Raw genomic sequence first — 17,410 nt, forward strand, 5'->3', positions numbered from 1 at the left:
AAATTTATAGTTAGTTTTCTCCAATTTGATATTTTTATCAGGTTTTGGGGATTTTAGCAAGCCATATCATTTTAGAGAGTTGGGAACAGGGTGATTTGTATCAAATAGTGACTCATAATTAACTAGATTTGTGGCATTTAGAAAAACCATTGAATTACTAGGAGTCTCAGTTTTCTCATCTTTGAAATATGGATATCTAAATCATTTTCACTAAAGGATACTTTGATAAGATTATTGATCAGGAAAAGTTAGAGAATCAGAAGTGTCCAAAAATGTTAGTCATTCTTACCATTAATAGTAGTAATGTTTTTATGCCTTCATTAATTCTTTCTAGAACCACTTAATGCCCATTACTACATTCTAAAACACAAAGGTGGTCATGTAACTTTCCTGCTCAAAACACTTTTATGACTTCCGTATACCTCAGGATTAAGTGAAATTTTTCCATCATGATTTGTAGGGCCATTCCTTTTCTGGCCCATGTCTATCAAAACAGCTCTAAGACCAGCTCCCAATGCCATCTTTCTACATTCCACTCCTTCTTCCTGGAATACTTGTCTCCACCTCTTCACCTTATCCACCAGGATGCTACTTCATGCATCCATGAAACATCCTTTACTGAGGCCTTTGCTTGTGTTCCTGTACTAAGCTTTATTTTCTGTAACATAGCATTCATCATTCTTTACTTTTTTGTTTAGTTATAGTGTCTACCCTTGGGATAGTAAATTCTTTGAGTTCAGGGGCCCCACACACCATTTGTGTTCACCATCATATCTCTAGTACTTACAACAGTGCTTGTAGGATGGGAATTCATCACCCATCTCTAGGAGATGTGTGCAGTATGTAAATGAAAGAGATGTAGATTCTTCCTTCAAGATGTTTATAGTCTACTGAATAACTTTTTTAAAGAGAAGTTTTTACTTATTTAATTCTTAGCAGAGAGCTTGAATTTTTGGTCTCCTTTAGAGTGATTTGGGTGTCCTCTTAATGGATGTTATCTATGTGGTTACTAGGAAACTTGCTATTTGACCCTGGAAACCTCACAACTGAAATTAACTCTAGATACAAAGGAGCTAGGTTGAATGTCTGTAGAGAGTCCTGCAACGACAGAGCCCAGATTTATGGAGTGGTGTTTACAATGAAAAGACATGACCCATTTTTATTTGATCTGCACCATCCAAAAAGAAAATTGGTGTTATAATTAAAGCAGGTGAAATGATAACTTAAACATTGATTTTCCCATAAACGTGCCAACCCTCAAAACACTGGCTGGTCTCTACGTTAGATATCCTGCTATGTAACTAAAGATGAATGAAACCTTCTCTTTCAATAAGTTGACTTACACCAGAGTGTATAAATTTCAGCTTGTATGCCCTGGTGACTCATCTTTATAGCTGAGGTACTTCTCAGGGTTTGGATTAAAGTAAGAGATCCTCAGAAAAATAAGGAAGAGGTATCCTACTGGAACTAGCAGTTTGCTATTAGAGAATCTTTATAGATCTGCCTCTGATAAACATTCAGCCTCATTGGTATTTTAGATTTCCCCAATCTCTTATGGAGATTAAACACAAAGGAATTATCATTTATCTGTAAAGGTAAAATTTACATCACCTATAATCCTTTCATAAATAGATACAACAACCACCACATTAATACAAATGTGCAATCTAAAGGCAAAAGGCCATTATATTTGCTTACTGTCAGATATAAAGCTACAGTTGCAAGTCACGCATGATCTTAATAAGGTCTGATAATATGCTATCAGCTGGTGGGAGCCATAGATGGAACTCTTATAGATTTTGGCTTCAGCTTCCAAATAATCAATCATGTCAAGATATGAAAATCATTTTATTCTCTTCAATTGAAAAGAAGATGTGATTTAAAATGTCAGCCCTTGGATATATGAGCAGGATCCCTGTAATCAATCATGTGAAATAAACCATCTTATTTAGCAGCTCATTGGAAGAAGGGAAGATTTGGGGGGGGCAAAAAATATATATATATGTATATTTTGTTTGCATAATGTAGATGGAGCTCACACATCACGTGCATAAACAGCAAAGACAGACCTAAACTTGGGTTTTTCTCATTTGCTTCTTTCAGATCAGTAATCTTAGCAAGGAATTGAATGGATTTGGAAGACCTCAAACCACAGGGCATGGAAGGACAATATTGTTTATTGAATCTAGGTCATGGAATTAAAAACTGGATTCAGGTCACTTGATTCTTTTAGAACCATCTATTTGAATTTAGTTCAGCTCCATCACGACCTGGCTAGGTCAAATAGGATAAATCACTAAACTTGAGCCTCAGTTCCCCTCTCTGAGATCACGTTAATTCCATCTGTTTATACTCATGTATAGGGTCATGTTAGAAAATGGATGTGTGAGTGCTTTTTTAATGGAAACTCTATGAAGTTTTCTACAAACCCAAGCGGTTATCATCATGGATAGACCAAAGAATGTTAAAAGGTACCAGCTTCACTTCTTGGTAAACAGTAAGGAAATAGAACAACAGTCTTGGAATATGTCCGACTAGACTGAATTTACATTCAGAAAAGAGGAACTTACCTAAGGAAATTGCCCTTATTCTTTTTTTAAATTGAAGTATAGTTGATTTATAATACTGTATTAGTTTTAGGTGTACAGCAAAGGGATATATATATATGTGTGTGTGTGTGTGTGTGTGTGTGTGTGTGTGTGTATGCCAGAATATTTTCCATAGGTTATTATAAGATATTGAATATAGTTCTCTGTGCTATACAGTAATCCTTGTTGCTTATCTATTTTATGTATAAAAATTGTATTTGTTAATCCCATTCTCCTAATTTATCTCTCCCCCTCTTCCCTTTCCCCTTTGGTAACCATAAGTTTGTTTTCTATGTTTGTGCGTCTGTTTCTGTTTCGTATATAGATTCATTTGTATTATTTTTTAGATTCTACATAAAAGTGATATCATATAATATTTATTTTTGTCTGATTTACTTCACTTAGTATAATATTCTCTAGGTATATCCATATTGCTGCAAATGGCAATATTTCATTATTTTTATGGCTAAGTAAGATTCCATTGTGTGTGTGTATGTACACACACACACACACACACACACATACACATATCACATCTTCTTAAACCAGTCTTCTGTTGGACACTTGGGTTGTTTCCATGCCTTGACTATTGTAAATAGTATTGCTATAAACATAGAGGTGCATGTGTCTTTTCGAATAGAGTTTTTGTCTTTTCCAGATATATGCCCAAGAGTGAGATTGCTGGACCATATGGTAGTTCTATTTTGAGTTTTTTAAGGAGCCTCCAAACCACTCCATAGTGGCTGCACTGATTTATAGTCCTACCAGCTGTAGAAAGGTTCTCTTTTCTGCACACCTGCTTCAGCATTTATTTTTCATAGACTTTTTTTTTTTTTTTTTTTGTGGTACGCAGGCCTCTCACTGTTGTGGCCTCTCCCGTTGCGGAGCACAGGCTCCAGACGCGCAGGCTCAGTGGCCATGGCTCACGGGCCCAGGCGCTCCGCGGCATGTGGGATCTTCCCGGACCGGGGCACGAACCCACGTCCCCAGCATTGGCAGGTGGACTCTCAGCCACTGCGCCACCAGGGAAGCCCTATTCATAGACTTTTTGATGACGGCCATTCTGACCAGTGCGAGGTGGTACCTCATTGCGGTTTTGATCTGCATTTCTCTAATAATTAGCCGTATTGACCATCTTTCCATGTGACTGTTTGCCCTTATTCTTTTTTTTAAATGGATGTTTATTTTGTATTTTCTTTATAAATTTATTTATTTATTTTTGGCTGCATTGGGTCTCCATTGCTGAGCGTGGGCTTTCTCTAGTTGTGGTGAGCGGGGGGTACTCTTCGCTGTGGTGCGTGGGCTTCTCATTGTGGTGGCTTATCGTGTTGCAGAGCACGGGCTCGGGCTCTAGGCGTGCGGGCTTCAATAGTTGTGGCACTCAGGCTCAGTATTTGTGGCTCTCAGGCTTAGTTGCTCGCAGCATGTGGGATCTTCCCAGACCAGGGCTCGAACCCATGTCCCCTGCATTGGCAGGCGGATTCTTAACCACTGCGCCACCAGGGAAGCCCTACCCTTATTCTTAATAAGTGAAATATGATTATAGATTTTGCTAATTTGCTGTATAACTTTAGGCAAGTCACTTATCCTCTCTGAACTGTAGTTTTCCACCTAAGTCAAATAAAAGGTTTGGATTATATGATCTCTAAGGTTTTTCTCCAGCTCTAAAATTGGTGGTTTTTTTTGAGATTTGACCTTAACCTCAGTAGATATGTAGATCATATCAGAAACGCATTCTTTCTACACATAATACAAATTTACAACTTGAGCCAAATCTCTTTAACTTACACAGAATTTGGAAAAGTTCAATCAGATTTTGGCAATAAATCATTATGACAACAGTAACAAGAAACAATATACATAGAGTACTTTTTAACACGAAATTATTTTATTTATGTTAAATTTAACAAAATTCAGTTGTATCACCATAGCTTCTTCCAGATATAACCCTTTGTGGTTTCTGTTTAAATAGGCCTAGCCAAATGTGGTGGGATAGAAGTCCTTAGGGGACCTATTTTAATAATTATTGTAAGCACACATAATTATTCTGTCAACCATTATGTATTCCTAGATGCTTTGAATGTGCTTTGGAATATTTGAAAATAGTAAGTTATCATGAACTATTTAATATTAACGTAACTGAGTTCTCTATTTCTGAAAATAAAAAGACTTTCTTAAATTAAGGGAAAGTTTAGTATAGTCCTTTTCTGAATGTTCTCAGTACCAAAATTCATTGATATTGTATACAAAAAGTTGATAAAAGGTCATTTCATGTTTTAAAAGCCAAAAGGAACATGTGCAGGCACAAGCTAAGATGCTAAGAGCGTCAGTGTAGAAAATGTGTTTGACATTGCCACAACTTCCAGAATTTACGCACACACACACACACAATAGTTTAGCTTCCCATCATCAGCAAATAAGCTTTGAAGCTCTAGTTTCTCCTGTCTCACCCTGCATGTGCAGAAGAGTACGTGTGCGACTTGCGTATTTTTTCCTTCATTTTGACTGGTTGCCAGAAGTTACTCATATTTTATGAAGCATGGAGAGTGGTATGATAAGAGTTTGTTGCTCCATCATTTCTCCGTACTGGAGAGAGATGGGTTTCTTTTCCTTCTTGTTCATTAATGATGCACAAAGCTGAGACTAGTTTTTTCCTCCTCTGTCTTAGGAATTTCTTACATTATTTGACATGCATGGTTATATGATAAAGACTCATCAGGGCCGTCTTATCCTGCTGGTATGCTTCCTGAGTAGTCTTGGCTCATCGACTTGTGGGAAAAGCAGTCTCTGTCTTTTTTGAAGAATAACTGTTTAATCTTAAAAAAAAAAAAAAAAAAAAAAAAAAAAAAGGAAAAATTACCATGCCCTAAACATCCTCTAATCCTGACAATGTTATTATTCTCTGACTTCCAGAAAGTGGACTCCAATTCTATCCCTTCTTCATTCTGCCAAATGCATAGAAAACATTGTAGTGATTTATTGAATTGGCGATTGAAGCAAGTTGGGGCTGGTGACTCCACTCCAACATTTCCCTTGTGTTTAGAGTTAGAATCAGTAGATTTCAGGGACTTCCCTGGTGGTCCAGTGGTAAAGAATCCACCTTCCAATGCAGGGAACATGGATTCGATCCTTGGTTGGGGAACTAAGATCCCACATGCAATGGGACAACTAAGCCTGCGTGCTGCAACTACTGAGCTTGCATGCCTTAAAGAGAGAGCCCATGTGCCCTGGAGCCCGCGCGCCACAACTAGAGAGAGAAAATCTGCACGCCATAACTAGAGAGAAGCCCGAGAGCCACAATGAAAGATCCTGAACACCTCAACGAAGACCCCTGCCATGCTGCAACCAAGACCTGACTCAGCCAAAAAATAAATAAAATAAATATTATAAAAAAGAATGTAAAAACTTACATATAAAGAAATGAATCAGTAGATTGGAAATCTAAACTCAGCCTTAACTAACTCAAGTTGTGATATCAGCTCATTACTCATTCTCTCCTTCCTGAAACACTTTCTTCGCTTGGCTTCCAGTCCACCATAACGCCTACCTTTTCTGCCAGAGTGCCCCTTCTCAGTCTCTTTTGCTTGTTTCTCTTCATCTCTGGCATCTCTTAATCACTGGAATGCACCAGGTGTCAGTCTTTGAAATTCTGCTTTTCCTTCTCTCACCCTCCTGGTGATCTCTTCCAGTCCCGTCGCTTTAAATACCATCTCTACTTGGAAGATTGCTCACACTTCTATATCCGGCCCAAGACTCTCTCCTAAATTCCAGACTCATACATCCACTCACATGTTTGACATCTCCACTTACATACCTAAGTAACATTTTAATTGCCAAAGCCAAAACAAAACTGATCGCCCCACAGTATTTCCCAGTATTTCTTTATAAATCACAAATCTATACCTTTGCAGTCGTTCAGTGTGCATCCCTTGGAATCAGTCTTGACTCTTCTCTTTCTCTTATAGCTCACATTCAATCCATCATCAAACCCTGGCATTCAGTCATCAAAAAAAGATTAAAAAATCGCAAATACTCTCACCATGTTTACCAAGCCCTACCTTGTCTAAACCACTCTCATCACTTACCTGCATTATTGCAGTAGCTCCACAACTGGTCTCTGTACTTCTGCCCCCACTCCCCTCTATCTGTTTTGAACTTTACAGGTGTCATTCTGTGAGAAGTAACACATCATGCTGTGCCTTGATCAAAGCCCCCTCCCTCGCCCCCTGACATATTTGTGGCTCATTTGAAGTAAAGCCAAAACCTTGCAATGACTTAAAGGGCCCTACACGATGCTCCCCTTCCCACTACTCCTCTGAACTTATTTCTTAGGACACTCCCTCCAGTTCACACTCCCCCTCATTCCTCATTGCTTGAAAGTGCGAGGCACTTCTCTCTTTGGGGCTTTGCTGTTTCTGCTCCCCCTCCCTGGATTGCTTTTCTGCTGAATATTCACCTTGTCTGCTCTCCCATCTCCTTTAGGTCTTTGTGCAAAGGTCCCCGTTTCTTTGTTCTTTTTTTTTTTTAAATAAATTTATTTATTTATTTTTGGCTGTGTTGGGTCTTCGCTGTTGCACGCGGGCTTTCTCTAGTTGCGGCGAGCAGGGCCTACTATTCGTTGCCATGTGCGGGCTTCTCATTGCGGTGGCTTCTCTTGTTGTGGAGCACGGGCTCTAGGTGCGTGGGCTTCAGTAGTTGTGACACATGGGCTCAGTAGTTGTGGCTCGTGGGCTCTAGAGTACAGGCTCTGTAGTTGTGGCACACGGGCTTAGTTGCTCCGTGGCATGTGGGATCTTCCCAGACCAGGGCTTGAACCCGTGTCCCCTGCATTGGCAGGTGGATTCTTAACCCCTGCGCCACCAGGGAAGGACCCGGGTCCCCTTTTCAATGACGTCTTACTTGACTACTTTATTTAAAACTGCACCAAGCCCAGCACTTCCTAACCCCCTAGAATGCTAACTCCATGAGAGCAAGGATTGTTGTCTGTTTTATTTGGGCTCTATCCCAGTGCCCAGAATAGAACCCAACAGAAAATAGTTCCTCCTTAAATGTCTTCTGAATTAAGGAGAATAAAAGCTGGACAAGCTATGGTCTCTCTCTTCTCTTATCATTCCACCTAAACTGCCTATGATCATTCCAACTCCTCTGAAGCATTTTTTATATCCTGAAATACGTTAATGTATTTTTAATCCTCAAGCCCTTTACTTCAACCACTTTATACCCCTCAGTCCCTTATTCGATTGGAAATGTTTTCATCCACAGGTAACAGAAATCACAACAGTGGCTTAAACAAATAGAGATTTATTTTTCTCACCTGAAGATAAGTTTAAAAATGAATGTTTACTAGCACTAATTCAGTAACTCAATAATATAAGGGTTCTGAGAATGTCAGCTTCGTGATTCTGTTGGTCCATGCCTCACGGTAACAAGATAGTTGCAGCGGCTCCCACTTATACAACAACTTTCAGAGGCATGAAGCAGTTTTCTACATGAGGCAGACAGGTTCTTTGTGCCTTTCTCTAAACAAGTAGCAAGAGACCATTTTCAGAATGTCATTGTCTCCATGGTAGACTTGCATTGATACATCCTAGACTCAACATCTCTGAACCAAAAAAAAAAAAAAAAAAATGGAGTGAGTGGGGAGGAGAATAACTTTTTGCTTGGCAGAGGATAGTGTCAGCCTTACCCATTTTCCCCTCCCTGACTCCTCTGTCTTCTCAGGCCTGAACTCAGATATCATTTCATGTTGAAGGTCTTTTCTTTTTTTAATGATTTTTTTTTCTTTTTTTTTTTTTGGCTGTGTTGGGTCTTCATTGCTGCGTGCAGGCTTTCTCTGTTTGCGGCAAGTGGGGGCTACTCTTCTTTGCAGTGCGTGGACTTCTCATTGCAGTGGCTTCTCTTGTTGCGGAGCATGGGCTCTAGGCGCACGGGCTCAGTAGTTGTGGTGCACGGGCTTAGTTGCTCCGTGGCGGTTGGGATCTTCCTGGACCAGGGCTCAAACACATGTCCCCTGCATTGGCAGGCAGATTCTTAACCACTGAGCCACCAGGTAAGTCCTTGAAGGTCTTTTCTGATCAATGTACTCCTATCAAAGTCTGAGCTAAATGCATTTCTTCTTGGGTTCCACAGACCTCTGAAGTTTTCTTACAGCAACATTTTCATGCCACTCTATAAATCAGTATTCTTTCTATGCTTCCCCCACCTCCACACACACACTCACAAGCACATTATAAGCTCCTGTTTAGAGGAGCCAGCATAAGACAGGATTGAGACCTCAGGAGAGAGACCACATTTTTGTTGTTCACATTTGAATTCCCAGCATCTAATTCCTATCTGTAGAGTGAATGAGTACATCCATGAATGAATTTTTTTAAATGGAGGGGCTTTCCCTTAATGGCCTTTAACATCAGTTTTGCATTAAGTCAGTGTTTCCAGGATTACTTCAGTCCTTTTCTCACGTATCTATAGACTAAGCCAATATTTAAACTCATTATCCCCAAACCTCCTCTTCTCTTTTTTAAGGGCTTGAAGTCTCACCAGTTAAGTAATTTAATGCATGTTACTAAATTCCTAGGTGTCAGCTGATCATTGTTTGGCACAGTTTGGGAAATCAAGTAAGATACAGGCAAAACTCTTAGGAGGTATGTGAAGAGATAAAGCTAAGTATCATGTGTTCTCAAGTTATCACAGCAGACATTCCACCCTCATTATAAATGGACCAAACTTTCCTTTGGACTAAGCACAGGCAGGGGTGAAGGATTATCTCTACCTGTGTTCAAGGACATAGCAGTACTAGTGATGGAGAAAGATAATGTGGTTAACCAGGACACAGAATGATTACCACCAGAGCAGAGAGAAAGCAGTTGAGGGGGATCAGGGTGCATGCCCTGGCAACACCTACCTGAACTCAACCTCCAGATTCTAGTTTAAAAATCGTGTGATCATGGGCACATTAGTTAATCACCTAAGCCTCAGCTTCTTCATCTGTGAAATGGGGATTACACACAGTACCTCCACAAGGACTCTTTTGAGCGTCAAATTAGATAGTGTGTACAAAATGATTTTGGCACACTGTCTGTTTTCAATAAGTCCTAGAATTTATTATTGTCCTTATTATAAACAAGGCGCTATTATATAAGTATGGAGTGATTGACTATACAAAATTATGTGTTAAAGTAATTATAACAAATTACTTTAAATCAATATTTGCTGCTTCTAATGGTTTACAACAGTGTACTATTTCTCCTACTTCTAGATTCAGCTCTGCACACAGCTGGTCCACTACAAAGTGTAAAAGCAACAGAATTTTGTAATAGGTCCCACTTTCTCTGGTTCCTTGTGATGTCATTACTTCACTTACCTTGCCTCTTCCCAGAAACATACACCATTTTTATTTCAGCCTTTCGTTTCCGGTGGTTGTAACACTGATGGGAATTTTCAGGAATTTTAAGTCAGAGTACCTTTAGATATAGAGGGTATCTTTGAGTTCAGTTGGCACAATCCTGTCATTGCACAGATGAGAAAATGAACCATGCTATGATTGGTTTGAAATTGCAGAGGTGTTTAATAGAGCTGGAGTTGAAATACAGGTCATTGGAATCATATTTACTCCATATCTTATGTTGCCTCCTACCAAATTATTCATGGGAGCAGAGAGTAGAAATGGAGAGGTAGTGCTTTGTGTAAGAGTATTGCAGGACCAGGTCATTTTTAGGTATTTCTGACACATGGGCTAAAGATAATATTAGATGGGCAGTGGGCCTTAAATATTCTTGTCATCAACAATTCTTTTTTGCACTTAAGACAGAGTTTGCGCCTAAACTGGCCATCTATTGAGAACAAGCTTATCTTGTAAGTGGAGATCAAAAATAAACAATGCATGCCATAAGTTAGTCAATTTTATAGTAAGTCAGAAGTTCATGAATGTTATTAAAAAAAGAAAAAAATAGAGTAGGGTAAGAGGGATTAAGAGGGCAAGGAATGGGGAGTCACAGACAGCATTAAGTAAAGTGGTCATCATAGGCCATGCGAGGAAGCACGGAAGCTCTAGGTATGGTCCCTAGTCTCACAAAACTCCCCTTTAAACATCTTATTTAACAGCTTTTTCTGGACAGTGTATTTCTCAAAAATGTGTTTGAACATATGTGATTACACAAGAAAGCATGCGAATGTATATGAATGTATAACTCATGGATAGAGGAATGACTTTAAACATAATCTATTTAATCCCCCAGTGGCATGTGAATCTCTTTTATGGCAGCATTATGAGCTTAGATCAAGTAATAGGTGAGAACAATTAGAGGGTTCATGAGTCAATGATTTGTTTACATATCTCTTATGAAGGCTAATTATTTGTTAGCTAAAACATGGGCCTCAGTTTTAGTTAGAGAAACCAGCATAAAAAAGGATTAACTGAGAACCTGAAACCGTTCTGTTGTAAGAAAACTGGCAAGAAACTAAACATAATGGTTAAAATTATAATCTTTTACTTGTTGCCATAAAAGGCTTTAATAATCCTAGTCTCTGTGTCTCTCCCTCTCCCTCTCTCTCACACACACACACACACACACACACACACAGAGTTACTCAGATCTTTATGAAGTACTGAGTTTTTTTTTAACTACCACCCCCATCAAGTTTAATAGTTTCTCATTTCCAACCCTGGACTAGACTGATCTTTAGGGTTGCCACACAAAACACAAGGAGGCTTAATTGAATTTGAATTTCTGATAAATAATGACCATTTTTTAGTATAAGTATGCCCCCAGTTTGTATAGGACACATTTATACTATCGATTAAAGCCATTTTTTTGTTTACCTGAAATTCAGATGTAGCTGGGCATCCATTTTGTATTTTCATTTACAAAAATTGGCGATCCCTTGAGTCTTAGATTCGCTAGAGAGAATTTTGACCAGACACTTTTTTTTTTCTTTCTTTGAACTCTAAACTGTGTGGTCACATAACCCTGAGAGGCAGTACTATATGATTGCCCATGCTTCAATCATTAATTTATGCATTCATTCATGCAACACTGCATGCCTATGGTGTGTCAGGCACAATGATACATAAAAAGCTAAATATATCTGATGTAATGGTAAGCTAAGTAGCTCTGAACCTTGCCCTCACTTAGCTTACAGTCTAATAAATAAATATCTCTTAGGAAAATTCTCCAAAGTGATAATGATATGGGGACAGAGCACATATCACCAGTATGTGAATTTGTCAATACACAGCCTAAGCCAATAATCACTGAGCTAACATCCTCTGTGTAAATGATGGTGGGGGAGAAGTCTTTTAAAATAGTGGTTTCCAAATACCTGTACTGATTTTTATATCAGTAGTGGACATGCTGCATGACATTTTTCAGCACTTTGTGTTTGTCAAACATCATGCTAGACCTGGCATTTCATTTAAAACTCAAAGCAGCCCTAAAAGATAAATCCAGTTATCATCTCCATTTTACTAATAAGGAAGGCGGGGCTGATAAAGTTAAATAAATTGCCCAAATCTGTACAAAAAGGATGTGATAAAACTGGGATTTCAACAGAGATCTGACTGTTCAGAATAGATGCTCTTAACCCCTGTGCTCTCCTGCTGGAGACCAACTTGGGAAACCTGCTAAATAGTATAGATCCCAGAGTTTCTGAATTAGTAAGTCTGGGGTAAGGTTGAAGAATATATTTTGAACAAGCTCCCTCGGTGAATCTGATAGCAGCAAGATTTATGTCCCGCTGATTTAGACTATTGTAACCTGCTCTAGTCAAAACAACGTAGGGCACTTTTAAACTGTCAGTTCTTAAGACCTGGGCTGTAGGAGTTTCCCGTTAGGAGGTGGTGGGGGACAGGAGAGAGCAGCGAAGTAGGGAGTGTTCCCAGCACATACGCATCCATTCTTTTTCCCAGACTGAATTTTCCCCATTTGCTAAACCATTCCTCAGGTGATCTGGTTCCAGTGTCCCTTCCTCTTGAGCATGCATCTCTGTGATTTTGCCACGTCAGTGACAATTTACCATCAAACCTATATTCTTTCCAGACATGGCTTTCCACAGAAGATAAGAGGGAACTAGTTTAAAACATCTGGGCTCGGTCTGATGCAATACTTTTGCCAGATAGGGAGGTGACAGGTAGTAGGAAGGAGTCAGGAGAGGGGCCCCATGTGGCAGATCCTGACACAGACTTCCGGAAGTAGGTGAGGATTGAATGCAGAACTGGACATAGTTGATGGTGAGGTACCCACAGTGAGGTGGTGGGAGTTCCAGTACTTTGATGAGAAGTAACAAAAGTGGATCAATATTATTTTATTTCTTTCCTTTTGTTTTCTTCTTTTTCTCCTTCCCCTTCCAACCTCCCTCCCTCCCTCCCTCCCTCCCTTCCTTCCTTCCTTCCTTCCTTCCTTCCTTCTACCACCTCTTCTTTCCATCTTTCTTCCTTTATCCAAGAAATATTTTTGTTTATGTAATTTATTTTTTACTGAAGTATGCATGTATAGAAAAGTACACAAATTCTGAGTGAACATCTTGATGATTTTTCACAAAGGCAGCACAACTATGGAACCAGCACCCAGATTAGGACAGAGAATAATATCAGTACACTAAAACTCCACCCTAACCCCATGTCTGTTACTATCCTGTCCCATAAAGTTAACCATTCTGTTGATTCATATCACCAGAAATTAGTTTTGTCTGTTTTTGAACTTTAAATAGAGGGAACAGTACTCTGTGTAGAGCAGAAATTTGTTCTTTTTCATTCCTTAATATCACTTCATTCTGTGCATATATCAAAGTTTATTAATTTACTGTTTATGGGCACTTAGCTTATTTCCAATTTGGGGATTATTAACACTACCTAGTGATAGTACTAATAACTATTACCAGTAGTTATGCTATGAGCATTCTTGTACCTCTTTGGGGGGAAACATTCCTGTGTATAGCTTTTGGGTATATAACCATGAAAAGAATTGTGAGGTTATTGGGTATGTTCACTTACAGAAGATATTGCCAAGCAGGTTGCCTGTGTTAATTTACAGCCTACCAGCAGTAATTGAGAATTGTAGGTGCTCTACACCCCCTTTTTTATTTTATTTTTTTTTACATCTTTATTGGAGTATAATTGCTTTACAATGGTGTGTTAGTTTCTGCTTTATAACAAAGTGAATCAGTTATACATATACATATGTTCCCATATCTCTTCCCTCTTGCGTCTCCCTCCCTCCCCCCCTCCCTATCCCACCCCTCCAAGCAGTCACAAAGCACTGAGCTGATCTCCCTGTGCTGTGCGTCTGCTTCCCACTAGCTATCTACCTTACATTTGGTACTGTATATATGTCGATGCCTCTCTCTCGCTTTGTCACAACTTACCCTTCCCCCTCCCCATATCCTCAAGTCCATTTCTCTAGTAGGTCTGTGTCTTTAATCCTGTCTTACACCTAGGTTCTTCATGACATTTTTTTTTCTTAAATTCCATATATATGTGTTAGCATACGGTATTTGTCTTTCTCTTTCTGACTTACTTCACACTGTATGACAGATTCTAGGTCTATCCACCTCATCACAAATAGCTCAATTTCGTTTCTTTTTATGGCTGAGTAATATTCTATTTGTATATATGTGCCACATCTTATTTATCCATTCATCTGATGATGGACACTTAGATTGTTTCCATCTCCGTACACCCCCTTTTTTAAAGGTAGATATCCCATTAACCCACACAGTACCATTTACTGAAATGACCACATTTTCTCTATTGAACTTCTGTTTCACCTTTTCCTTAAGTGAGGTGACAACATATATTCAATGCATATCCATTGATATGGTTCTGTGTTGAGTCCTGGTAACAGAGGGAAAATGTTTATTGAGTACGTACTCTGATCTCAGTCCTGTACTGCAAACACAACAGAAACCATCTTTTCTATTCTAGCCTATATTCGAGTTGGGGTAATAGATAATAAATAAGGGAACCAACAAATAAGTCATTTTTCATTGGATGAGTAGGAAATGAGAAGAAAAGAGAAAGGGAAAAGGCTGCTGTGGTAGAGAATTGAAGGAGGAGCAGTATAGTGGTTATGGTGGAGGAAGGGGTCTCTGAGACGGTAATGGTTACACAGAGACCTGAAGGAACATGCCTGCACTTCAAGGAAATGCTTTTACTGATATGAGAAAAATCAGCTGCATGGTAGCGGGAGCAGCACCTGGCTTGGCTCACTGTGGGATCTGTCTGAAGGTTAGTGTGGCAGGGAGGTGTGAATGATGCAGGACAAAGCATGCCAAAGGAGCAAGAGGCAAGTGCAGGATCAGCTGGGGTCCATGCCCATGGTGAAAGTTTTCTGTGTTCTTCTCAGGGTGAAACGGAGAGCCACTGGAGAGTTGTAATGGGCAAAATGTCGCAATCTAGTTTACATGGTTGTCTAGAAAATACATTTTGTGTGAGGAGGTGAATCAAAGCAAAAGGAGGAGTAGGAATTCTGCAGTGGTCCCCAAGACTTAGAGTAGGGATAGAGCAGGGGCCCAAGGGGGACCAAGGCTCTCATCCTCAATTTGCTCAATTGAGAGCTTTGTTTTCTGTTTGGTGAGGAACCTTACTTTTTTTCTTGTCCCTAAAGGATCTAAGCATTTGCAATCTCTTCCAACCAATCTGGTAGGTCATTTCATATGATCGTGTCATCCTACTTAACTGTTCACTGTGCTTGAATCCTGGCTCCCCAATCCACTTACAGACCCTATAAGGGAAAGAACTTTTATCTCTATATTCTTCAGGATAGAAAGCAGGAGAGCACCTAAGGGGAAAAAATGGTAGAAATATTGATTTTGATTCTGGCGTTCGAAAGCCGCAAACTCTCTGGGATATTTGGGTGATGCCTCTGAGAAGGGATGGACTTCTCGGTTTCATATACCCTGATCTTCTCAGAGTATTTTTTACCGTGGCTGAGAGAACTATGGGCTTGATGTTAAAGGACAGAGCTGTTCGGGGTTTGTGTTTTGTCCCTGCCATTTGCTCTATGAGACTTTGAGTCACATCTTTCTGAGCATCAGTTTTCTCATCTACAAAAGGGGGAATGGCTCTTCCCTTAGTGCCTGCTTCTCAGGGTTAACGTGAGGATGGGGTGGGCTATTTCACATGTAAACGGTGGAGTTCTTTTCAATGGAAAGGAATTGTTAATATATTCAGGATTCTTTGATCCACTTGCAACCACTAATCTCTGCCATTACCATCAGGGCTGTCACTTTGTGCTCATGCATGGTGGGGAACTCAGGGTTTACTTAATTCCCTGGGGACTGGCAATTAAACTGTATTGTAGGCTTTCTTTTAAACAAGATGCTTCAGTGCCAGTCATCCTTGGATGTGACTGTTAGGACAAGAGCCTTGCTTCATTGGCCACTAGATGGCGTGAGAATTCCTCTCTGCCTCTTCCTTCTCCCTACCACCACCTCTCCAGCTCCCACCCAGCCACCTGTGCATCTGCGCAGGCTCCACTGGGGTTGTGATGAATTTGTTTGATGGGGAAATTGTTTCTCCCTTAGGAATCTGTGGGACAGAAAACGCCTCATGGCCTCAGCTATTGTGGAACTTTCTCTTCCCTTGGTCTTGCATTGATTTACCTCCCCACAGCTTCCCAATTCACTAAAAACTCTACTCTTACTAAAATTTAGGAGAAGGAAAACAATGAGGACAGTGGTTTATGGGAGTTTTCATATCTCTGGGAACCCTCTTCCTGGGACCAAATCACACACCACTCCTGTTTGTATACACGATGCATGATGCATGCCAAGCTGTTCCTAATAAAGACATTATCTGCCTACTCTTCCCATCCCTAAGCACCAGGAGAGAATTCTCCCATATTGTCACCACTTCCTTTCCAGGTGGCCAGAGTGTCCCTTCCCAGGCTTTTCTCCCCATGGGATTTGTAGTCATTAGTTAGGCCAAGCGACTCTCCTCCGAAGAGTGGATCCATTCTTCAAGCAGCTCAACCCAGCCAGTTTTCCCTCCTACTGGTAACACAGGGTCTCTTTTCCTCCCTCTCATTCAAAGAGCACAAGATCACAGCACTTCACAAATGGCAGAGCCAGGGGAGCTTTGCATATCCTCTAGTGTAGTGACTCTCAAACTTTAGTATGAGAACCACCTGGAAGACTGGTTAAAACACAGATTGCTTCACCCCACTCCAGAGTTCCTGATGCAGTATATATGGCGTGGAGCCCAAGAATGTGCATTTCTTGTAGGTTCCATGCTGGTGCCCATGATATTGTTCTGGGGACCACACTCTGAGAACTGTTGTTCTAGTCCACAATCCTGTTGTTTCACAGGCTTGGAAACCGAGGTTCAACGAAGCAAAATGATTGATCAAAGTCACAAAGCAAATTGAAATTAGCCAGGACTAGGAATTCAGGAGTCTTTTAAGCAAAAGCTTTTTAAGTCCTCATTCAAATTGGAGCTGGTTAGAGATTTCTCTTTCTACTCTTTATGGAGAAAGGATTTGCTGAGCAAATTTAGAGAGGAAATCAGATTGTAGGGGAAATGTTTAATCTGTATTTAATCACTTAAAATAGAGTTCTATTATTTTTGAGTTTAAATTAAAGCATGAACTAGGAGGAACCTTTTTCTAAGTAAAGGGATTGACCTTTTAGTGTTGCCATGGCAATGATATTCTTTCTATTGGCCACTGCACTTAGGGATAATTCCAGGGAAAGTTCTTCCATTGACTGACTCTCTTCCAACTGTTCATCCCCAACATACTCTACCTTCATCCAAAATCAGGATTTCTTCCCTGTAATAACTTGTATATGTTGCATTTACTAAGATAGCCGAGTGGAAATGGACTAGTTTA

This window comes from Neophocaena asiaeorientalis, unplaced genomic scaffold, assembly GCF_003031525.2.
Source record: "Neophocaena asiaeorientalis asiaeorientalis breed wild unplaced genomic scaffold, Neophocaena_asiaeorientalis_V1.1 scaffold78, whole genome shotgun sequence".
Taxonomy (NCBI): Eukaryota; Metazoa; Chordata; class Mammalia; order Artiodactyla; family Phocoenidae; genus Neophocaena; species Neophocaena asiaeorientalis.